Raw genomic sequence first — 24,797 nt, forward strand, 5'->3', positions numbered from 1 at the left:
CCATCAACTGATGAATGGATAGATAAAATGTAGTATATCCATACACTGGAATACTGTTCAGCAATAAGATTTTGATACATGCTATTAATATCATACTGATGAACCTGCTACATCAAAGAAGCCAATCACAAAGGATCAGGTATTGTATGATTCCACTTACAGGAAACGTACAGAATATTGAGACAGAAAGTAGATCAGTGGTTGCCTAGAGCTGGGGAATTAAATGGGGGGATTGGGAGGTGATGGCTATAGGGTATGTGGTTTCTTTTTGGAGTAATGAAAAAGTCCAAAAATTGATTGTGGTGATGGATGCAAACTCTGTCAATATACTAAAGCCATGCAATTGTATACTTTCAATGAGTGAATTGTACGGCATATGATTGACGCCACCATTGATATATCGTTAACATGTTGGTTAATAGTCCTAGTATTAGTAAGGTTATAGAGTAAAAGTGGAATCATATAATTAGGCCTGATGTTATTAGGAGAGCTGAGAAGGCTCCTATCTGTATCCTAACTGTATCTCAATAAAGCTGTTTAAAATGTTTAAAAAAAGACTGTAACATGAAAGATGACCAACAGCAAATAGAGAAAAATAATAACTCAGAGGACATGCATACAGTTCAGTAAGCAGAATAAAGCTTCAGGAAAAAAAAAACCTAAATTATCCTCAGAAAGATAAAAGGAAGCATTATTATCTCCTTGAAATAAGAATAAATAAAATGATATGAAAAAGGAACATTTAGTGAACAAGAAAGTGCTCTTGTAAATTAAAACTAGGAACGACATAAAACAATTCAACAAATGGGTTAGAAAGTTAAGTTGAGGAAATTTCCCAGAATGTCAAATCAAATTACAAAGATAAAAAAATAGAAGAGAAAGTTTAAGAGAATAAAAGAGTCAAACGAGGAGTTCCACCATCTAATTAGATGTTCCAGCAAGAAATACGATGTTCCAGAGAAAATATGAGCTAGGAAATTACCAAAGTCACACAACGAATTTTCCCAGATATGAAGGACATAAGTTTCCAGGTTAAAGACCCCACTAAGTAGCCATTACAGGAAATGAGAAAAGATCCACACCAAAGTATATTATTAAGAAACTTGAGAAGATCTTAAAAGTTCTGGAGGGAAAAAAAGCAGGTCATCCCAAAGACCTGGGAATCAGGTTCACATGAATTTTTCAAAAGCAACATTGGGGGTCAGAAGATAATAGATCACTTCCTTCCAAATGCTGAGGGAAAAATTAGTTCCCAGCCATGGGACCATTCCCAGCCACAGGACTATTCCCAGACAAAGTAAATCAAGTATGACAACAGAATAAGGAAATTTTCATTCAGGCATAAAAAAAATTCACCTCCAACCTCTCTTTGTATTTATGTGAAGAAAAATTAAAAAAAATAATAAAAACTTCAACTCCAATGCATTCATAAGAAACTACCAGAAAGTGTGTTCCACCAAAACAAAGGACTAACTTAAGATAAAGAAAGTTATGGGATACTATCACTTGAGGCCAGGAGTTTGAGACCAGCCTGGCCAACATAGCAAAACCCCTTCTCTACTAAAAATACAAGAATTAGCCAGGCATGGTGGTGCGCACCTGTACTCCCAGCTACTCAGGAGGCTGAGGCATAAGAATTGCTTGAACCTAAGAGGCGGAGGTTGCAGTGAGCCAGCACTGTGCCACTGCACTCCAGCCTGAATGACAGAGCAGGATTCTGTCTCAAAAAAAAAAAAAGCAAAGAAAAAAAAAAGAAAGTTATGGGATCCACAAAACAGAGAATGTGACATGGAATAAAGGCAAGAGGAATTCCTAAGATAATGGGGTGGGAGGTCCCAGGATGAGAGCCGTAAAACAGGCCCACAGAACAACTAGTCCAGACTGGAGAGGGAAGGTGAGCAGCTCATGGCAACATCTCAAGGGAGACAAAGAAACTAATTGACCAGATGGGTTAGGCCAGGTTATGAGAATTTGTGTTGCTCTACAAAAGTTAGGCGGAAGAATCAGTGATAGTACACAGAAAATTAATGAATGATACAGAAAACTAAGCAATTTTTTTTTTTTTTTTTTTTTTGGAGACGGAGTCTTGCTCTGTTGCCAGGCTAGAGTACAGTGGCACGATCTTGGCTCACTGCAACCTCACCTCCCACCTTGGGAGGCTTGAACCCGCCTCCCAGGTTCAAGCAATTCTCTGCCTCAGCCTCCCAAGTAGCTGGGATTACAGGCGCCCGCCACCATGCCCGGCTAATTTTGGTATTTTTAGTAGAGATGGGATTTCACCATCTTGGCCAGGTTGGTCTTGAACTCCTGACCTCATGATCCACCTGCCTCAGCCTCCCAAAGTGCTGGGATTACAGGCATGAGCCACCGCACCTGGCCACTTTTTAACTCCAGGAAAAACAAATGATTTAAAAAAGGTGATTGTAACATACTACATGGCTTGGCTCTGGACAATAGTTACATAGTCATCCTAATGCCAACAAGAAACCTGATACAAAGAAAAATTGTGATTTAACTAAACAAGAGGATGGAGCAGAGAGGAGCATGTGTGTACTTGCAAGTGGGGAGGGCAATGAAACTAAATCCTTATATCCTTATCTTTCAAAATAGGAACACAATAGATAACTCCAATAATGTAATTAGGAAATAGCAGAATAAGCCTATAGTTTAGAATATGAAGATACAACCAAAAAAAAAAGTCTAAAAGAGATGAATATGTTTGCCTCAAAATCTAAAAGTCTGATCAAGTGTTATATTGGACAAGGTGGGGTGACACAGGCATTCTGACACATTGCCAGAGGAAGTACAAGTTGACACACCCTCAACTAGCAAAGTGTTAAATGCACATACCCCTAGAGCTAGCAATTCCCTTATACTACTCTAACGTATGACGCAGCATAGGGAAGAAGAAGGAATAGGGATTACACTGTAGCATCATTTGAACAGCAAGAGAACAACCTAAATGCTCATCACTGGGGACTGGTTAAGTAAATTATGGTAGATCCTTATCCTTATAATGAAGGACTATAAGCTGGGGGGTGGGGGATGGGGAGAGGGAGGAAATGCAAGAGATCTCCAAGGTACAGAAAAACCTGTATTAAAAGAAAATGGGGTCAATGATGTAATGACATGTATTAACTGAATCCAAAGTTGATACGAATTCTAAAATTACACTGAGGCTGGGTGCAGCAGTTCATGCCTGTAATCCCAGCACTTTAGGAGACCAAGGCGGGAGGACTGCTGGAGAAGTTCAAGAGATCAGCCTGGGGTGAGTGAGACCCTGTCTCTCCAAAAAATAAAAAATTAGGTAGGTGTGGTGGCACATGCCTGTAGTCTCAGCTGCTTGGAAGGCTGAGGTGGGAGGATCACCTGAGCCTGGGGGATCAAGGCTTCAGTGAGCCGTCACTGCACTGCTGCATTCCAGCCTGGGCGACTGAGCGAGCCCTGTCTCAAAAACAAACAAACAAACATTAAAAAGAAAATAAAATTACACTGAGACCTTGGAGGAAAAACAAAGTAAATGGGGAGAATATATACACTTGTTTATGCATCAACTATCTCTGAAGGAAAGGTAGGAGGGAAACATTTCAGTCTACAGTTTTAGATTTTTAAATCACATTAAATATATTTTTTGGAATATATGGTTTTTTTTCAAAATTATTTTTTAAAAGAGGAAAAGGAAAAGCAGTTGCTTTTGGAGAATGAGACTTGGGGTAGGGAAGGATGAAGCAGAGGACTGCTGCTTTTTGTTAAAGGTCTTGTGGTTTTACTTCATTCTCAAAACTATGTCCATGTATAACTTTGATAATTCTTTTTAATTACAATTAACAAAAAGCAGAGCCTAAGAAAGGGAGCAGAGCCTGTGGTGATGAGGAGTGGAAAAGGTACATGGGAGCATATGTATTTACAGCCTTTGGGAGCAGGGCTGGAAGGCAGGCATGAACCTTTGGAACAGATTCTCGAAAAGGGAGGAAATAATAAAACCTGTCCGCTGTCAACTGAGCTTATGGCAGTGACGGCGGTGCCCTCTCCAAGCCGTGTGGCACTGAGACGTGACGGGTATTAAAGGCCTTGAGTGAGCATCGAGACTTGCCTGAAGATCCCTCTGACAGTTCTTTACGACTGAGCCTCTTGTGCTGACCCCACAGCTGCCCGCCGTCCCTCCAAGCATGCTGTTCTTATTGTCTGGCGCATTGTAGTGATGGGCCAAGGACTACATTCATCTCTTTAATCATATCCAAAGATGATCGATGGACTGGGGATATGAGAGAGAGAGCATTTTCCAGAACACTGGGTGAAGTGGGAATTACAGTGTTTTAACAGCCCTTGAGCTGGGCCTGCATGTCTGTCTGTCCCTGCTGGGTCCCCAAAGGCAGAGCTACAGAGGGTGTCCTATGTGGCAGACTCAAAATCAGCCCGGATCCTGTTTATTCCCTTCTGAAGAGATGCCTTGGCCCCAGATCTCTGATACCAGTCTAAAGTGAAGACTCATTGTGCAGGCCTCTCTAATCTGGCACCCCAGGAATATGTTCTTTTGTTCTGCATCACGCTTAACTGGATTTTATAGCTGTCTCGCCGCCCAGACTTACAGGGAATTCTGGGTTTGCTCCATTCACCCTGTTTGTCCATTCAACAACTATTTATTGAGACCCTCTATGTGTCAGGCTTAGGAAAAACGGTGCCAAGTTGGTCTAACCTGACTGCCGACCCGAGGCCGCAGAAAACTGCATTAGGAGCTATGGGAATTTGTGATTGTTTGGCCACATGCTGACTAGCCAAAGGCTCACTAAGTTCAAAAGTTGCACATGGGAGCCTCACAGACATACTTTGCTGGTTTACTGAGTACTCTTTAAAAAGTTGAGTTAGCTTCCACTTAAACATTGGGAGATTTCACAGCAAAACACAGATGTCTCACTTCTCTTGGAAACCAGAAGATCTGGCATGCACGAGTCCTCTTCCCTGCCTGACAACAGCTGGAGATGAAGAGAGCTTTTGGTGGTCTCTCTTACTCCCTGCAGCCTGCCCTGGCCTGCTTTGCTCCTCACATCACCCATCCGGTCTAAGGAGGTGGCCAAGTTTCTACCCCAGCCTTAGATAGAGCTCGTTGTTAAAATGAACTCTTGTACAGTAATCTCACCAAGTTCAAAATTCTTTGGCGATTTAGCACCAGAACTGACATAAAAATTATGTTTCAGGATTAAGAAAAGTAAATCCTTATAGTGTTTTCTTCTTGGCCTTGAGATAGGTATAGCTGAGGTTCGTGGAAGGCCATAAGAACTAACTACAGGCCGGGCGCGGTGGCTCAAGCCTGTAATCCCAGCACTTTGGGAGGCCGAGACGGGCGGATCACGAGGTCAGGAGATCGAGACCATCCTGGCGAACACTGTGAAACCCCGTCTCTACTAAAAAATACAAAAAACTAGCCGGGCGAGGTGGCGGGCGTCTGTAGTCCCAGCTACTCGGGAGGCTGAGGCAGGAGAATGGCGTGAACCCGGGAGGCGGAGCTTGCAGTGAGCTGAGATCCGGCCACTGCACTCCAGCCCCGGCGACAGAGCAAGACTCCGCCTCAAAAAAAAAAAAAAAAAGAACTAACTACAGTCCTCACTTCCTGCTGCCTGCCTTCCCCTTGGCTGTGGTTAGCGGAAGTCTGGTTATAGCTGGACCAGTGGGTCTGAACCTTGGCTGCACATCAGAAACACCCATGGAGCTAAACTTTTGAACTCCCAGACCACAGCCCGCACCAATTAACGCTCAAAACCTCTGCGGGGTGGGCCCTGCTTGAGTCCTTTTTAAATTCCTCAAGTGATTTCAATGTATGGCCAAAGCGGGCCCCTTGCCCAGGTTAGAGACTGAGTGGTAGGAGCAGCTTGCTAGCATGGACACGTGGCATCTTCTGTCCCGACTACAGTCCACTTCCACCTCCCTGCCTGACTTCCCTCCTGGGATTCCTTGATCTAGGTAGGTGAGCATTTGATGCTTTCTGGCAGAGGAGGAACTTCAGAATTCTGTCTGGTAAAGGCACTTGCATCTACTGCTCTAACATGAGCCAGTCTTGAGTTTGACCTTCTGTGCTCACATTCCCTTTTAGAGGGGTTGCCTCTCAAAGAGAGGTGCAGGACCCTCCCACCAGCTCCTCATATTCTAACGCTGTGGCAGCTACAGAAAGGGATGTGTCCCAGGGACATCCATGGCGGTTTGAATGACTACGTGGGGAGACAGGGGAGGGGGAGTTTTAATGCTCGACGTCTCACTCAGTCCCCCAGCCCCAAGCCGCTCCGACTCTGCCATACAGCCTCCCTGATTCCCCTAAGGGGATGCAGTAATTGATGATTAGCATTCCAAAGCTTGGCTTACATCCTGCTAGCCCGTCATATTTAATTACATTTTAACTATATTCGTCTTCGATAATAGCACGAACATAATTTAGATAATTATCTCTCTCTCTCTTATTCTCTGACTCTGTCTCACTTAGAGCTTCTTGCAACAAAAATCGCTTTCTCGGCTCAAACACATAAACAGACTCTGGGGCCAAGTGCTTTTCTCTCTTCTGCAGCAGCAGCTGTGCTAGAAACTCAATGGTTTTGAGTATCATGCAGAAAAAAAGCAAATTCGTGTTTCCTCCTGTCTCTGCATTCATGTTTGTACACAAGTGGTGGTGGAAGAGTGTGTGTTGTGTGTGTGTGTGTGTCTGCATCTGGGCAAGAGCTTTTGTGTAAAACAGAAACAAGGGATGCCTAGTCAATCAAATTAGTGTCTATGAAGCACCGTGTTGGTCTGGCATTTCTTTCTTACAAGGTGTAATGGTTTCGCTCCCAAATTTAAACTCTATTGAAACAGTTCTAAATGTCTAGTAAGTCTTTTGAAGAGACGTGTTCTTTCCAATAGGGTTTCTGTCACACTTGGATCTTATAATTAATGACCTTTACCCTTGTCTATTATCCGCGTTCTCCAAGAGACCATCAGGTATTAGAGAGAAACTGGGACTCTTTAGGGCGAGTGTGTCTTGAACACACTGCTACACATTGCCAGGAGTCCCAGGCCCTCCTGAACACCAAGTGGGTCACACACATCTGAGTTCCTCGGCCTAACAGCTCCCCTCCCCTTCCCTATTCTGGGCAAAAAGTATTAGAGCCTTTGCTGGTTTTCATAGAGAAGCTGGCCATTGTAGCTGAGCTCTTTAGGTACAAAGATTTTTACGTTGCAAAGTTCAGGTCTCTGAGAAGATTCTGAACAAATAAGCCAATAAGAAATGGGTTAATAAATAGCTATTATCCAAGCTAATCTTGCTCAAAGTTTGGGGACCCAGAGCCTAAAAGAACAAACCAATTAATACGATACAGTGTGGAGGTGGGAGGTTACGGGTCCTCATCCCCAGATTATCGCGGTTTGGTCTGTGTCCTTGGAGCTCTCAAAGGCTCCAATAAATATGGATTTTGTATAAAAAATCCACTCTGGGCCGGGCACGGTGGCTCATGCCTGTAATCCCAGCACTTTGGGAGGCCAAGGCGGGCGGATCACCTGAGGTTGGGAGTTCAAGACCAGCCTGAACAACATGGTGGAATCCCATCTCTATTAAAAATACAAAAATTAGCTGGGTGTAGTGGCGGGCACCTGTAATCCCAGCTACTCGGGAGGCTGAGGCAGGAGAACCGCTGGAACCTGGGAGGCGGAGGTTGCAGCGAGCCGAGAGAGCGCCACTGCACTCCAGCCTGGACAATAGAGTGAGACTACGTCTCAAAAAAAAATTCACTCTGGGCTGGGTGCAGTGGCTCACATCTATAATCCCAGCACTGTGGGAGGCCTAGGCAGGTGGATCACTTGAGGCCAGAAGTTCAACACCAGCCCGGCCAACATGGCAAAAGCCCATCTCTATTAAAAAATACAAAAATTAGCAGGGTGTGGTGATGCGTGCCTATAATCCTAGCTTCTTGGGAGGCGGAGGCACGAGACTCACTTGAACCCAGGAGGTGGAGGTTACAGTGAGCTGAGATTATGCTACTGCACTCCAGCCTGGGCAAGAGAGTGAGAATCTGTCTTAAAAAAAAAAAAAAAAATCACTCTGGTTCAACCTTGTCTGATGTTGAATAGGGATATGGGGCTGTATTTATGTAGTTAACAAACTCTTGCTGTCACTTGCTTGGGAGGCCAAAATTCCTAGCTTTTCTTTGAAAAAACACTCAGACCAGGTTTCAGGAGCTAAGCAAAGTGTCTAGACCAACATTTTGCCACTACTGTGTTGAGTCCACCAACTGACCCTTCTCGTGTCCACCAACTGACCCATGGCTGGGTGATGTGGGGAAGGGAAACAAGCAATTTGCTGATTCTGGCAACTGCGTAGTAACCTGTTGACCCACCAGAAAAATTACTATAGAAACCACTTAACGTGGTGCCAGGAGAGGCTGTGGGGTCCTGTCCTTGGTGAAGTTAAAGATGGGCACAGGAGTGGCCCTCCCTTGGTAGCCAGGAGAACATTAAAGTCTGGAACTCTTTCTGAGCAAGGGCTCTGGGCTTGACGCAGGCTCTGGGCTAATCACTCCCGTTCCTCAGCAATGGCTGCTGGTGGATGCAACACTGGGCAACACTGGTCTGTGCTGAGGGGCCTGCCTGGGGCTGTGGTTTCATATGTGTGAAATTCCTATACAGAACAGGCTGGGCTACTCTGGGCCAGCCTGTGCTGGGGGATAGGAGGGTTGAGAAGGAGGGACACAGGACTAGGGGACATGACCCTGTACAGGCTTCACAAACTTTGATTTGCTCCCTGTTGCTCAGAAGGTTGTTCCTACTTTTGACCTCTCAATACCTACCTTATGAGCTTGGGAATTTTGCTGAAATTTGCCTGAAAAATAACAAAAACCAGGGTGTAGGTCTCCACTAAATGGCAATGGCAGAGCCAGGAGCTCTGTCACACCCCCTGCCAGCAGGCATCTCTGGAGGCTGGTGAGGGGAGGAAGAAAATTCAGTCTGCTGTTCCCCAGAGGATTTCCTGCCCCCAGGAAACACAATGCTAAACAAAGTTATTGATTCAATGACGTCAGCAGCTCCTTTCAGCCTGTGAGGAGGGCAGGCGAGCTCTGAAAAGGCTGCTACCTCCAAGGAGACAGCCTCCGCCTCCTGGCTCCGTGTGGCTTTCTAATACCACCCCCTCCCTTCTCCCCCCACAGCGCATTCCCTCCCAGAGGCACCCTGGAAATGTGAGGACTAGGCATGGGCAGGAGCCAATTCTCAAATGTTAAGATTTTGGCAATTTCATTTCCTAATGTTTTAAATACCAAAGGGAGTTAGAACACAATGAGGACTAACTGGCCCCTGAATTTCAGGTGTTTTTTTTTAAGGCTGTTTTTGTAGAAATTAATGTCAAAAGCCCATGCAAAACAAAGCTCAGCCCTGACCTGTGATCTCACACACAGCTAAGCAAGCGAGTGGCCTTCCAGAAGGATCACCAGACGGTCTCAGAATCAAACCTGATCAATTTCATACCTAAAAACTACACTAAACCCCTGTGGGTATTTTAGATCTGATGACATGCCAAATTCGTTCAGCACCTGACACTGGGGAGATATTCAGTAAAAACTTTAAAAATAGACTCTCCCTCTCCAGCCATTAAGGGCCTGATATTTGCAGCTGAACAGCTAAGAAGTTGGGAGCACTGGGGAGAGCTTAAAACAATCTCTGGAGTAAAAAAAAAGATATTTTTCTATGATGAAAACTATTGCCCTTAACATGGAGCGGCCCAAGATTAGCCTAGAGCTATTTAACGCACTGGAATCTCTGAGTATGAGTTCTGTAATGAAAAGGTGACAAGTCTTCGAGGCAGGCTCCATAAAGGCCCTTTCCAGGATCTGCATTAACTGTCGCATTCAACACAAAGCACTGCATTCTGTGTGAACATTCAAGACAGTGAACGATCTGCAAGCCAATGTGAGGCAGTATGTGGCAACAATCTTTCTTCTGGGACAGTTTCTGTCAATAAAAAAGTTGAATTCCAAAAAAATTAAAAAATCATGGGCGGGCGCAGTGACTCACGCCTGTAATCCCAGCACTTTGGGAGGCTGAGGTGGGCTGATCACGAGGTGAGGAGATCAAGACCATCCTGGCTAACATGGTGAAACCCCATCTCTATTAAAAATACAAGGCCGGGCGTGGTGGCTCAAGCCTGTAATCCCAGCACTTTGGGAGGCCGAGACGGGCGGATCACGAGGTCAGGAGATCCTGACCATCCTGGCTAACATGGTGAAACCCCGTCTCTACTAAAAAATACAAAAAACTAGCTGGGCGAGGTGGCGGGCGCCTGTAGTCCCAGCTACTTGAGAGGCTGAGGCAGGAGAATGGCGTAAACCCGGGAGGCGGAGCTTGCAGTGAGCTGAGATCCGGCCACTGCACTCCAGCCCGGGCGACAGAGCGAGACTCCGTCTCAAAAAACAACAACAACAACAACAAAAAAAAAACAAAAAAATTAGCCGGGCGTGGTGGCAGGCTCCTGTAGTCCCAGCTACAGGCTGGGACTGAGCTGCAGGCTGAGGCAGGAGAGTGGTGTGAAACCGGGAGGCGGAGCTTGCAGTGAGCCGAGATCGCACTACTGCACTCCAGCCTCCAGCCTGGGCGACAGAGAGAGACTCCGTCTCAAAAAAAAAAAAAAATTCATTTATCCCTCTTTTCAAACATTTTCTTGATTTAAAAAAAGTCGCCACTAGCACTCTCTGGTGTTGATGACTTTCTGGGTCCATTTGTGTTGGCCTAGACCTCTCTCAGGCTTATAAAAGGTGCATGTTCTCTCCAAGGCCCCTGGCTCCCCACCAGCTGGTTCCAAGTCACTCTCTGGCCCCTCCCTCAGATTCCTGCCATACACTGGCCTAGATGCAGGCAAGGATGGGCTTTCTCTGCAACCCTGCTTTTTCCTGCACATCTTGGCACCCTTAGGCTGCCATGTGGCATTATGCCAGTGCCAGAGTGTAGCAAGGACTGACCTAGCCCGCTGGCTCCCTGTGAGCTCACAAAGAAGGTGGACAATGAGACAGGACAGGTGACAAGGGCATATGTTAACTACATATATTAAGTTAAATAATTTAAATCATTTGACACAAAAACCAGATGCCAAGACAGGTAGGGTGTTCAGCTGGGCACTGAGAGAGGCTAAAGGTGTGACAGGCCAGGGAGAGTCTGCAGGTCACTTTAACTGGCCAGAAGAGCAAAAAAACAGGAAGAAGGAGGCTGCAAGGGAGGTCGCATGCTCTTTGTGAGGAATCCTAATTCCCCACAAACCAGCAACCCTAGAGATTCCCAACCCATATTTTGCCAGCCTGGGCTTCCTGCATGCCCAAAGTTTGATGCCATGTATTTCTTTACACCTGCTTTGAATTTTGTTCATGCCGTCAGGGCTAAGATATCAAGCAATGACTTCTTTACTACTTCATAGTAAACAAGCAGCCATAAGACACAAGAAAATATGGCTTCCTTTCAGACTGTGTTTCAGTCTACCCCTAGCTATTCACCGTACTAGTCCCCTGCCCTGAGGGTTTTGCAGAGTTGAAGGCAGATGCCAAGAAGTCAAATTGCATTCAACAAGGTTAAAAGTTATCCTTGGCACATGGAAATCTCCCGTAATAAAATAACATAAGGCACTTGCTGAAGCTACATCAGCTGATTTTTCTGTATTATTTCTTGAGGAGGAAGGTGCTGGGTGAAGGGGATGGGTGAAAAAACTGACCAGTAACTCTTTCTGATTCTATTGTCAGGCTTTAAAATTAGATGGATCAGCCAGTCATCTCAGAAAGGCAGCAGTGAACGTGTGCAATAAATTTGTCATCATTTTATGAATAAGCTCTCGGTCATGAGGGCTTACTGTCTGGCAATTCACCTTTTCCATGATATTTTCTATCACTTGTATTTTGGAGCAGCTTAGAAAGAATATTATTTGTGTTCCTGCAGATCTGAACATAAAAAGCCCTTAGAGTGATGGAGACGAACAGTCAAGCTTCAACGTCGGCCTCTGGGCTCGCTAAGCAAATAGTTTACCCACGCTTGAGTGAACAGCACCAGGGGACAGGAATCACTCTTCCCAGGCCAGGAGAGCACTCATCCCCTCAAGAGCTGCTAATGAAGGCCCTGTTAGCGCTGGATGACGTGGCACATGCCCACTGGCTTTCTGTCAAAGGCTGTCAAATAGAGCTGTTGGTAATCACAGCTGGCAAGTTGTTTAGTCAATATTTTTGAAAAGTTCAACGAAGTGTGTAAAAGCACAAAGTAGATTTTCCTAAAGTTATCAGATGATTTACTCATCTCCCCACTTTGTGATGGCTTGGTTGCCATCAGAATCACACTGGTGTCCTGCTGGGCAGCCCTGGAGGGGTGTGGGGCAGGAGATGTAGAGACAGATGAAATTTCAGCTGTTTTATCATTCAGCTGTTTTTTTCCCCATCAAATCAGCAGAACTCTAGATCTGAAACTCTATACTGAGGAGCCTTTAGAGATTAACCAAAAAAAAAATCAGACCAATCCCTCCCCACCTGCGCCCCCTACACCACTGCCACTAATCATTCCGTTGTTCCATTCCATCCCTTGCCTAAATACTGCCCCGGCGAAAGGCCCTCAATATCAATCAATTTTCAGGCTCTGAGGAGGATATCTCTATTTTCACTTTTCACTCCTTGTGAAGAAGCACGGCTCTGTTCTATAATTAGAGATGACAAGTATTCTTTTGGGGCTATTTCTTCTGGATGTAAAAAAACATCACAAAGGGGAAACACACTCAGTTAAGAATGCAACTCTGACACTGTACAGTTTGTTGACTCAGAGCATGTGATTGGGCCTCTACTCTGAGTGATGGTATGCACCCTTGGGGTATCCATCTTTGTTTTTATGATTTTCATTTTCTTTTTTTTTTTTTTGAGACAGAGTCTCGCTTTGTCACCCAGGCTGGAGTGCAGTGGCTGGATCTCAGCTCACTGCAAGCTCCGCCTCCCGGGTTCATGCCATTCTCCTGCCTCAGCCTCCCGAGTAGCTGGGACTACAGGCGCCCGCCACCTCGCCCAGCTAGTTTTTTGTATTTTTTTAGTAGAGACGGGGTTTCACCATGTTAGCCAGGATGGTCTTGATCTCCTGACCTCGTGATCCGCCCGTCTCGGCCTCCCAAAGTGCTGGGATTACAGGCTTGAGCCACCGCGCCCGGCCATGATTTTCATTTTCTTATCTTCAATTTTATAACCTTCATGAGAAAGAAAAACCATGACTCCCAACTTTGGGTCATGCAGACAGACAGCAGACAGACCTGTGCACCAGCAGACTGGTACAGGATCTGTGGAGCACTCCTGAGAGTCCTTGGCTAGGACTACGGTGGCCAATCAAGTCTATCAAGCCTTCTGCAGAAATGGAAGCATTTGGGAAACATAGGTTCCCTCTGAAGATCTTAGATGTTAGAATTCCCAAGTCTGAGTCCCCGGAGAAGGGGATTTTCTGCATGTATAATGGCAGGTTTATGTCCCATCTCCTAAACTCTATTATCTCCCTGTGGACCAGGAGGGGCTGGCAGCTGGTAAAAGCATCTGAAGGATTTGTCATGGTAGTGAAATTCTCACTGGTCCTCATAACAGAATCACTACACAATGAACTGTGTTGCAGCTGTCACTAACACCTTCATAGTCAGTGAGGAATATAGCAGCCACCAAGTGTCCTGCTGGGACATATAGCACACCTCCCAGGCTTCCCATCGATGGGGGAGGGGTGTGCATCCATAAGTGATTCTGATGCGCTGTTCCAGGGGTTCTCAAACATGAAGTTCAGCATTGCCTGTGGGGGATGCTAAACACAGACTGCTGGTCCACCCTTGGAGTTTCAGATTCAGTAGGTAGAAGAAGTGGGGCCTGAGAAGTTGCATTTCAAATATGTTCCCAGGTGATGCTGATGGCCTGGGAGCCACACTTTAAGAATCCCTGTTCTGGGCCAGGTGCAGTAGCTCACGCCTGTAATCCCAGCACTTTGGGAGGCTGAAGCAGGTGGATCATGAGGTCAGGAGATCAAGACCATCCTGGCCAACATGGTGAAACCCTTTCGCTACTAAAAATACCAAAAAAAAAAAAAAAAAAAATTAGCCAGGTGTGGTGGCAGGTGCCTGTAGTGCCAGCTACTCAGGAGGCTGAGGCAGGAGAATCACCTGAACATGGGAGACAGAGGTTGCAGTGAGCTGAGATCGCACCACTGCACTCTAACCTGGGAAACAGAGTGAGACTCCATCTCAAAAAAAAGGGAAAAAGGGAATCCCCGTTCTACAATAAAGTGGTCAGGCCTATGCCCCATCAGATAGAAGGCAGCAAATTGGAAAAATCAAGGGAGGCTTTAAGAATAAGAAAGTAAGGAAGACTTAGGAAGATAATTTTAGTGGCAGTGAGGATGAGGGACTGACATGGAGATAATACCATGGGCAAGAAGGTTCCAAATGCAGCTCTCAAGAAAGTATTCCACAGGTCTTCTGGTCAGGCAGAGAGGTTTGTAGGATTACTAGGATGGAAGAAGGGCTGTGATGGAACAGAATGTCTACCAGACTAGGAATCACAACATCTGAGTTTGGGCCCAGCTTGGTTTTTTAAAAATTATTTTCTTCTTCTTCTTTTTTTTTTTTTAACTGAGAGAGACAGCCAACACATGGGCCCAGGTTTTGCCCTTCACTGGCCACATGGCCTTGGGCAAATCACTTGATCACTTGAGTCTCTGCTGTCACACCTGGAAAACTCTATGCTGCAGGGAGCTATGCAAGTCAGACGAGGCAGAGACTGCTGTAAACTATCCCTACGAAGGTAAGCCCTGCTGCTGCTCCAGTGTCCCCGAGGGATGTCCTACCTGTTGCAGGACCAACTGACCCTCCCTTACATGCTAAGTCTACCCTGGGCTCTGCCTTCAATCTACTCCTTAGGAAGGAGGAATATGGGAACTGTCACGTGAGCCTTGTTCTGGATCCTGTTCTGGTTATGTAGTTGGGTCCTAGGAACTGGCTCTTACTGGTTCCTGATAATTCACTAGTATGTCATACCTCTGGTTCCAGTAATTATTCTATATTCAAGTCTATGCCTATCCCCAGGGGCGACAAATGTTTTCTGTAATGAGCCAGATAGTAAATATTTTAGGTCATGCAGGCCACACAGGTCTCTGTCACATATTCTCTTTTATTTTTTCCAATTTTTAAAAAATGTAAAAACCATTCTTAGCTTTGTACTAAAGCAGACTGCGGACAACTTTGGCCCTAATTCCTGTTCTACCCAAACCTCTGAACTTCTAAAAGGCCTAAGTTCCTGTTGTAACCTTTCCAACCCTCTTTGTACTGCGGTCTGTTTTCTGAACCTGCGACCACTTTCCTGGAACACTCCCTAAGCGCCAGATTCTATGCTGTGCTATTTACCTGTTGTCCTCAACAACCCAACCCCCTGGACCTGCCAGGTGTCCTCTGGGATTTCTTATCCTGACTTTCACTCACTTCTACTTTAGATCCTTCCCAAATACTCCGTTCCATTCCAGTAGGTGTGGCCCGTGTCCAGGCCCTGACCATCCTGGTCTGGAATGTCTACCACTAGTTGCCTAGCTTCTAAATCCTTAAGCTGAATGTGTGTATAGCACAGACAGACGCTCACAAGAAGGACAGCCGTACTGAAGCTATCACAGGGCAACTTCATAAAGGAAATGCTGGTCAGCTTGACTTAATTTTCTTTATTCTCAAATCCCAACTGATCAACTGACTGTATATTTCTCAGGCATAACAATTTAATGACAGTTACTACTTCTACATGGCATTTTATCTGATGTGGGAAGAACAATCCATTTATTGAGGGACTTTTAGAGAGACCATCTCCAGTACACTTTTTTGGAGTGCCTGCCAAGGCTGTGTACCAGGTTTGGTGATACTGACAGCTACTGATGATTGACTAGCTCTTTGTATACGGTCTAGAAAGGAGCAATATACGCCCAAGTGCTGCCCAGTCTATTTCTTCAGAAGGAGGATGAGGAGAGGGACAGATAGTATTAAGTCATTACTATCACTTTCTTTTTTTTCTTTGAGACCAAGTCTTGCTCTGTTGCCAGGCTGGAGTGCAGTGGTGCAATCTTGCCTCACTGCAACCTCCGCCTCCTGGGTTCAAACATTCCCCTGCCTCAGCCTCCTGAGTAGCTGGAACTACAGGCGCGTGCCACCATGCCTGGATAATTCCTTTTTTTTGTATTTTAGTAGAGATGGGGTTTCACCATGTTGGCCAGGATGCTGTTGATCTCTTGACCTCGTGATCTGCCCACCTCGGCCTCCCAAAGTGCTGGGATTATAGGTGTGAGCCACCACGCCCAGCCTCACTTTCTCTTTTTTAGACTAAATTCTCTCTCTTTACTAAATTGCCCACCTAGGTTCACTTCTCCACTTTCCTTTTCTGAGCCTCTGACTTAAAACTGTTCCATTGTGCCATACAGCCTAGATGCTGGGTTGTGACGCATCTTAGCTGAGATAACATGAAATAACACAACAGCAGAGTTTGGTGAGTCACAAGAATAGATAAAGCCAGACGGTCTGAAGATGACTGTGTGTTCCTACAGTGAAATGAACTCAGCAGTCACTAAAAAGACGAAAAAGCAGATACTGTTGGCTGGTTTTGCCATACAAGCCACCAATAAACATTTGTTACACTCTTCTGCAACATCATGACCTAAAATACATACACAATTGTAAATCATTTCAAACACTAAGGAAAGTATTTGGGTATCTCTGCCATCTTTCCTTTCCAAAGAGCTGGATAACTAGACCCTCTTTGGTGGATACATTTTTAATATGGTATATCTGTAATATTTCACATTATTTAATATGGCAATATGGTATATCAGAGTCATGTGTTGATGTGGCTTTCTGTACTGAAAATAACCAACCAGGTTATTTTAACTATCAAGATAATGAAAAAGCACGTCTAGCTCTTAGGCTGATGTGTTTTGCGTCTCTGGGCTGGTGGCAATAGAGGTGGGTACAGGGAGCATGAGGCTGAGAACGCGCCAGTGGGTGGTGGTGTTTGTGGACCTGCCCTAGATAGTGAGTGCGCCCCCTCAGGGCATGGCCCCACCTTCCTCAGCACTGTGGGTCTGTAATACTGACATTCACCAGTCCCACTGCAAAGCAGGCTGTGTTCTCACAGCTCCAAACTGAATACAAAGGTCCTTTGAATGAGAGTTTACTCTTGGCTTTCTTTGAATAAGCTACTGATTCACTTTGGCAGTGAAAAAAGCTCCATCCCACCCCAAAGTAGCTTGTACTTGAAATACAGCTTCTAAGAAACGGGTATAACCCTATTGGTGTTTTCACTAGCACTTGAATCCTTTCTGCATGGTTTGAAAATATACATTTGTACTGGCCAACAGGGATCTTTTACTCAACTCTCATAAAGTTTTACAATGTATGATTTATTTTAGAAATGAGACTTGATAATGCAGATTTATCACAATGAGAAGGCTGCCTTTAAAATGTGATTTAATGATGCCTATACTTATTCGCTGACATCTTTATAAAACTGTTAGTGTGGAAATATATTTGTCTTTTCGAAAATAATTCTTCCTTTTACAAGTGTCGTGCAACACAAGAGCCATACATTAAAAATGCAGCCGAAAGAATAGCAGTGGTCTAATTACGCAAAGGCAATGTCACACCAAGCACCATCACTGCCTTCTTGAGACTCTGGGGACACTACCAGGCCTGGCAAATATATTCTCCTTTCCAGCTCCCTCCACCCATGCATGTGAGTCTAGGTTTGGGGCTGCTACTGTAACCAGAGGGTAGAGAAAGGCTCTCCAAGGTCATACAGATGCAAGAATGCAGTAAATAAACAAGCCACTGATTATGATTTAGCACTGCTTTTCTTTCTACCTTAACCAGGTTTATGAGCAGATCTTGATGATTTAACCTTTCAGCCAATTAGAACAGAAGGTTTGATTGACAGCAAATGAATAAATAACATTTTAGTGCAGGAGACAGAATCATCCTCCCCTATTAATCAGTCCCTCTGCCCATGTGCAGGTAACACAATATTTATCACGCCACTCTGTTACAGTCCCTTGGGGTATCATTTCATGGCCTACCAGTAAAAACTTCACATCTACAGCAACTGCCCCTCTATTACTGTCGATAATATCTAATTGATATGTCAAACCTCCAAGGAATGCAGTAAATCGAAACACTGCCTCCCAAAAGAAAATAAACAGGCAAAAAGGTAAATCAGCACCTGCCTTCCTGTAATCACCCAGCCACCTCCTGTCCAAAAGCCTCCCCCCAGGGAGCCACCACCACCATCTTCCCTTCAGTCCAAGACATCCCAGCATCCCGGATAAACGGACACATGGGTCAAGAGTACCACTAAACTCCTGCCCACAAAATGTCACAGTGATGCCTGAGGAGTGCCGCCCGTCAATGAACCACTGCATTGAAACAATTTTGCCAGGGGAAGCCCAGCTAGACTGTGAATGCCACAAGCATTATGTGGGGTATAGTTTGGAAGAGAACAGTAACAACAACCCAATAACAATATTACAGACTTCCCTCTGAAGAGTAAGCAATGCTGTAAGAGATACGATCTCAAAAGGCTGGGTGTGGTGGCTCATGCCTGTAATCCCAGCACTTTGGGAGGCCAAGGCAGGTGAATCACAAGGTCAGGAGTTCAAGACCAGCCTGGCCAATATGGTGAAACCCCACCTCTACTAAAAATACAAAAATTAGCCAGGTATGCTGGTGCGTGCCTGTGGTCCCAGCTACTTAAGAGGCTGAGGCAGGAGAATTGCTTGAACCTGGGAGGTCGAGGGTGCAATGAGCTGAGATTGCACCACTGCACTCCAGCCTGGTGACAGAGAGAGACTCTGTCTCGAAAAAAAAAAAAAGAAGAAAAAAAAGAGAGATATGATCTCATTTATCTTCCAAATATCCCTACAGGGTAGGGAGGAGCTGGAATAATTATTAATTGAAGTCCAGCCAAGGAAGACACTAGTCTAAGTACTTATCATGAATTGGGTATGTTTGACAATGAAATATAAGATTTGTCTTAAATCACAGGGCTCTTAGCTACTCAAATATAAAATCATATAGGTGAAGAAAGAAAGGACTAAATTAGCCTTAATAATTCATTCAGTTTGTTTACTTAACAAAGAACCCCAATTTTAATAATAGACAACATGAAACGTATGATAGATCACTGTGGGGGGAGGGCATCAGGGATGGCACACCTGGCTAATATTTTGCATTTTTAGTAGAGATGAGGTTTCACTATGTTGGCCAGGCTGGTCTTGAACTCCTGACCTCAGATCCACCTGACTCAGCTTCCCAAAGTCTGGGATTACAGGTGTGAGCCACTGCGCCCAGCCTATGGGAAGATTATCATGAGAAACAACTGAACAGCATCTTAATAGTCAATCCCGTGAAACTAGAGCATTAAATAATCACCCTTCTAAATATGGAAAGATTTTCCTGCACAGGAATTCTGAAGTTATTTTTATTTTTTTAGAGAGAGGATCTCACTGTGTGTCCCAGGCTGGAGTACAGTAGAGCAATCATATAGTTCACTGCAGCCTCAAACTCCTGGGCTCAAGCAATCCTCCCACCTCAGTATCCAAGTAGCTGAGACTACAGGCACAAGCCACCATGTCTGGGTAATTTTTATTTATTGTTTTTGTAGAGATGAAGTCTCCCTATGTTGCCCAGGCTGTATTCAAACTCCTGGCCTCGAGTGATCCTCCCACCTTGGCCACCCAAAGTGCTGGATTATAGGTGTGAACCACTGCACTCAGCCAGAGTTCTGAATTTAACATCAGTCCCCTTCCTCTCTGCTCAATTATGTGCCCATCCACAGGTCTGCTCTCACGCTGTCATACTCAGTTTTACCATTTCTGCCAAACATTTTCTTTCATTTCCTTTTTTTTTTTTAAACAAAAAATTGGTTATATCCAGCCCTAAACTTTTCCAATTTCTTATCTTGCTTTAGAAATCCGTATTCTAGGTTTACTTCTTTCTACAGTTTTTTTGGAGTGACTAGAAATTCTTTAAAATAATGAGGTATGGCCTGGTGCAGTGGCTCACATCTGTAATCCCAGAATTTTTGGAGGCCAAGGCAGGCTGATTGCTTGAGGCCAGGAGTTCAAGACCAGCCTGGTCAACATGGTAAAAACCCAGTTCTACCAAAAATACAAAAATTAGCCAGGTGAGGTGGTGTGTGCCTATAGTCCCAGCTACTTTGGGGGCTGAGGTGGGAGGATCACTTGAGCCTGGGAGGCAAAGGCTGCAGTGAGCTGAGATTGCGCCACTGCACTCCAGCCTGGGTGACAGAGCAAGACTGTCTCAAACAAAACAAAACAAAACAAAAACAAAAAAAACTTATGAGGTATGGACAATTCAGTAATAAGATTTGAGTCTCATGGTCTGCATGACCTCTTTGTCTATATTTTCATTCCTCTTGGATTTGTCTATTTTCCTGGCTCAGTTGGCAAGCGCCTGGCCTGAGCAAAATGCCTAATCTCAGATATGGCCATAAGCATATTTCTGGATGAGGGCCATCTCATTATGATGAGAAAGGAAAGGATTGTCCAAATCCATTGCCACTGCTTTGGGGAAGAAGACCCTTGGGGTAAAACCAATGTTGGACGAAAAATACTTAAAAACCTCACACAAAGGCTTTTTAGAGATTACCATCCAAAATACACACAATGGAGAAGCTCGATCAACTGAAAGGTCTGAACAAGAGTAAGGAAACCATACATGAAGAGTAAAAATACAAAAGAAAAAACTTGTATAAGACCAAGATCTACAAGAGAGAGAATGATCCATTATTGAGCCAAAGGTCAATATGTGTAGCTGGTTCAGGTACAAAGGTAACTTTTTATTCCACTTCTGATTTTCATAATTTACATATTTAATCAGAGCTATCCAAATATCACCCATTACAAACCCACGCTTAACGTGGAGCTTGTTTCAGAATATGTGTGTTAGGTAGTGCTTACATTGTTTACAAGGCTTGGTTATTCAGAACAAAAATGTAATTTCAAGGTAATAAGTATGATGCTGCAGTTCTACAATCTAATTGGGTATATTCAAAAATGTGAGTCAGAAAGTCACACTTAGTTTAAGGTAACTAACTTCTGATGGAATTCTTGCTGGTAGATGGTGAATGTAGGTCTTAATGAGCTCTCCTATGACAGGGGCACTTACCATGGACAGGAAGATATGAAAAAGCATGCTTTCTCTGTGGGTGTCCCCCAAGGCAGCCTTTGCATTTGTACCACAATTCAAAGGACAGAAATGCTCAGTCAGAAGTTCTCTTACCTACCTCACTCCAGCTAGGGAACCAAGTCCATCTATCTCTTTTCCCACAATCCCATGGACAAATGGAACAGAAACAAATCGGCAAAGGTAGCTGCCATGTCTTGCCCAATGATGTGTCCTAGAGGCTCTGAGATTCACTTGAATGAAGTCACCAGCAGTGAAATTCACAGTTAATGGGAAGATGCAAAATGTTCAGGAGACATTAGAAAGCTAGCCCCTTAGACCCTGAAGGTGGAGGCCAAAAGCTTCCCCAGTGGTAAGATGCAGGAGAGAAGGGACATTCTCTGGCCCTAAACTTACTAATGTCCTCCTGGGGAACCATTCCTTTAGTAACTATTAATAAAAAACTGTTAATATGTGCCAGGCATTTTATAGGTGCTAAGAATGTAGGTATGAACAAAGCAGACATGGTCTCCACTTTTAAGGAACTTAAAGCCTAATGGAAAAACATAAGTTATAAATAACTTAAAATTATAATTGTGACAGGTGTTATGAAGGAAAAGAATACAGCGCTATGAAGGAATAACAGGGGAGGCCAACTCTAGCTTGCCTGGAAAGGGTCACTTAACCAGCCAGGCAAAGGGCAGGGGGATGAGGGACTACCTATGAGAGGAAAAAGAAGCATCCGGGGCAACCCGGGACTTCAAGGTGCTTACAATCTAGTCAAAGAGACCTAATGACATCTGATGTTTGTATAGAATTTTACCACTTACAGATGACTTTCATTGCATCAGTTTATTTAAGGCAGATATGACACACACATAGAGAAGACTAACAATACTGGTACTTGATGACTGAGCACATTTCATTGGCAAGGCTGAACTATGAGGCCAAAGGCGAAAGGTGGATTAGCTGCTCTACTTTCCAGGGTTCCCAAATCCCAAGGCACACTAGCCTTTTTTGCTCCAAAGTACTTAGCTCTTCCTGTGCCTTGCTTATTTTCTTACAATAACACTTGCCCCACCTGCCCTCTCTGTTTCTCTGCTCCATCCATAGGCATGTTAGTTAGGCTTGTTCAGGTTGCTAGGATAGGTCACCTTAGGTTTCAAAGAGGGGGTGGGAGTGTGAAACTACCTCTTTTGTGGAGAACTGATGAGATACTGATCCCCATGCCTAGGTGGTTGGACTGCACAATTCAAAGCATGGCAACCTATGTATAAGCAACTGTCTGTGGCCACCCTTCTCAAGAGGAACAGGGGAACAGGCAGGACTCAGCAGCTCTTACAGTAACTGAGCAGAGCACTACAGTGATAACAGAGTGGAGGCAGGGGTTCCTTGCTGCTACTCCAACTCTGCAAAAAGGAGTCAGGAAATGGGGCTTGGATGGCATGCAGCAGCCAGCAAGATGGCAGGGGTTCGCACAGAATCTCCCGCTCTGTGACTGCAGATGAGTCACAGGCTGAGATGAATCTGGCTGTTCTGCTCCAACTGCCCCTAAAACAACACAACTGAAGAGTAGACAAGGAGAAAGGTTAAGAATCTAGGGGTGATGGCAAAATTTTTGACTCTGGAAAAACAAGTATGAAAAGCCTTCAAACCTGAGATTTGGGCACAAGAACACTTAAATCTCAAGGTGCTTGCTCAGGGGTGAGGACCTGTGTGTACACACACACACACACACACATACTCTCTCTCTCTCTCTCTCTCACACTCACAGAGTTACCTCCACCGACATAAGAGGCTTCTAAAGTCATTTGTGGTACCATGGGGATCCAATTAACTACAGTCTCTCACAAACATTAAAACCCTAGTTAGACATGAAAACCACTGCTGCGGCCTATCAAAGGCAAGCCTACAGCTGACAGAGCAGCCTTGAACAAAACAAAAGATCCAAAGACAGTAGGTTTACTCTGGAAGCAATCAACTTTATAACCACAATTTGACCCAGGATTTTACAGTGGTGACAAGCAGAGGCTGGGGCAATGTGAGGGTTACACTTAACAAGTATGTCCTGGAGAGGCTTTCTCACCCACTGTGTGCCTCAAGTCTCCTTAGTGCCAAATCACTAGAGAGGGAAACCAAATGCTATACTGAAAGGAGATGCAGAACACTGTTTAGAGGCAGGTCAGAAATTTTCTCTGGAGTTTTCTGAGGATTCTGGGATTCTGATTTGCCTCCAAATGAAACCACTTTGGGGCTTTGCACTCTGAAGTCCTGGCGGTCAGCATGAGTGCTGCCACTTGGTCTTGTTCAGGGGCGCATATTTAGTAGGTGGTTACATTCTTCTATATGCTGGATTTGAATTCTTTGAATCTCTAATCGAAAGATGCTTGAAGGCCTAAACAATGAACCTCTCAAAAATAGGAGAATAAAAAGGCACACAATGAGGTCCGGCAAAGTGCTACAGAGCCCCAGACAAACCTGTCAGTTATTGTCCCTGTCCCTTCCGCCTGATGAGGCTGGGAAGGAAGGTGATCAGAAGGTAGCTGGGACGGCAGGGCTTGCTGGCCACAGTGGCAGCCTGAGAAATAGGTTCAAGAGTGCTTCGGAGAGGCCATAAAGACTCCTGCAGAAGGTCACAGCTCCATATCTAGGAAGAAACAAGGGATCACTTTCCTTTGTGTGTGCAGCTCTGCTGCTGACAGAGCTCTGAGAGTATAATGGAGAAGGTGGCCTGGGACTGGCGGTCTTTCCTTGCCAAGAACTCAGGGATCTTGTGCTCTGATTAGCAGCCAGACTAGAGAACAGTGAGTTCTGCGGCAATCGGCACTTCTGAAATGCTGTGTGGTATCTTCTTCTGAAGAAATTCAGAAGTGAATCCTAACTTACATGACATTCTGGAAAATGCAAAACTATGGAGGTAGTAAAAAGATCAGTGGTTGCCAGAGGTTGGTACTGGAGAGTTGGGGGTAGGAATGAATAAGTGGAGCACATACTCTGTATGATACTATAACAATAGATGTCATTATACATTTGTCCAAACCCATAAAATGTGTAACACCAAGAGTGAAGCCTGGCCAAGCACAGGGGCTCACACCTGTAATCCCAGCACTTTGGGAGGCAGACGTGGGTGGACTGCTTGAGTCCAGAAGTTTGAGACCAGCCTGGGCAAAATGAGGGAACCTTGCCTTTACAAAAAGTACAAAAATTAGCTGGGCATGGTGGCCATGCCTATAGTCCCAGCTACTCAGGAGGCAGAGGTAGGAAGACTGAGGCTACAGTGAGCTATGATTACACCATTGCACTCAGCCTGGGTGACAGGGCAAGACCCTGTCTCAAAAAAAAAAAAAAAAAAAGGAGAGAGAAAGAGAGTGAAGCTATGGACCTGGGGTAGTATGGACTTTGGGTATTATGATATGTCAATGTAGATTCACCAAATGTAACAAACGTACCACTCTGGTGGAGGATGTTGATAAGTGGGGAGGCTATGCATGTAGAGGGGCCGAAGGGATATGGAAAATCTCTGTACCTTCCTCTCAACTTTTCTGTGAGCCTTAAACGGCTCTTAAAAAAAAACAGTCTCTAGGCTGGGTGTGGTGGCTCATGCCTG

General features: G+C 44.8%; 1 protein-coding gene, 2 long non-coding RNA genes and 1 other non-coding gene across 5 annotated transcripts in view; 2 read left to right on the forward strand and 2 right to left on the reverse strand.

Annotated features, from left to right (window-relative positions):
- The window catches only part of BTBD9 (BTB domain containing 9), a 500,126-nt gene that overhangs the window by 36,045 nt on the left and 439,284 nt on the right, over positions 1-24,797 (reverse strand). The gene's annotated exons all lie outside the window — the stretch shown is intronic.
- Positions 415-14,678, reverse strand: LOC117087161. 2 transcript variants are annotated; one of them, XR_004438709.1, is made up of 4 exons: positions 14,666-14,678; positions 13,572-13,576; positions 10,266-10,268; positions 415-506 (listed from the first exon to the last, which is right to left on the reverse strand). It is a non-coding gene; the product is annotated as an uncharacterized LOC117087161 (long non-coding RNA). The 2 variants fall into 2 exon arrangements; XR_004438708.1 differs by lacking the exon at positions 14,666-14,678 and adding an exon at positions 14,635-14,645.
- On the forward strand, positions 424-24,786 carry LOC117087162. The gene is made up of 4 exons (XR_004438710.1): positions 424-508; positions 10,527-10,532; positions 20,303-20,307; positions 24,774-24,786. It is a non-coding gene; the product is annotated as an uncharacterized LOC117087162 (long non-coding RNA).
- On the forward strand, positions 3,112-3,183 carry LOC117088883. Its single transcript, XR_004439400.1, has one exon. It is a non-coding gene; the product is annotated as a small nucleolar RNA SNORD45 (small nucleolar RNA).

Source organism: Trachypithecus francoisi, unplaced genomic scaffold (assembly GCF_009764315.1).
Source record: "Trachypithecus francoisi isolate TF-2019V2 unplaced genomic scaffold, Tfra_2.0 Lachesis_group10, whole genome shotgun sequence".
Taxonomy (NCBI): Eukaryota; Metazoa; Chordata; class Mammalia; order Primates; family Cercopithecidae; genus Trachypithecus; species Trachypithecus francoisi.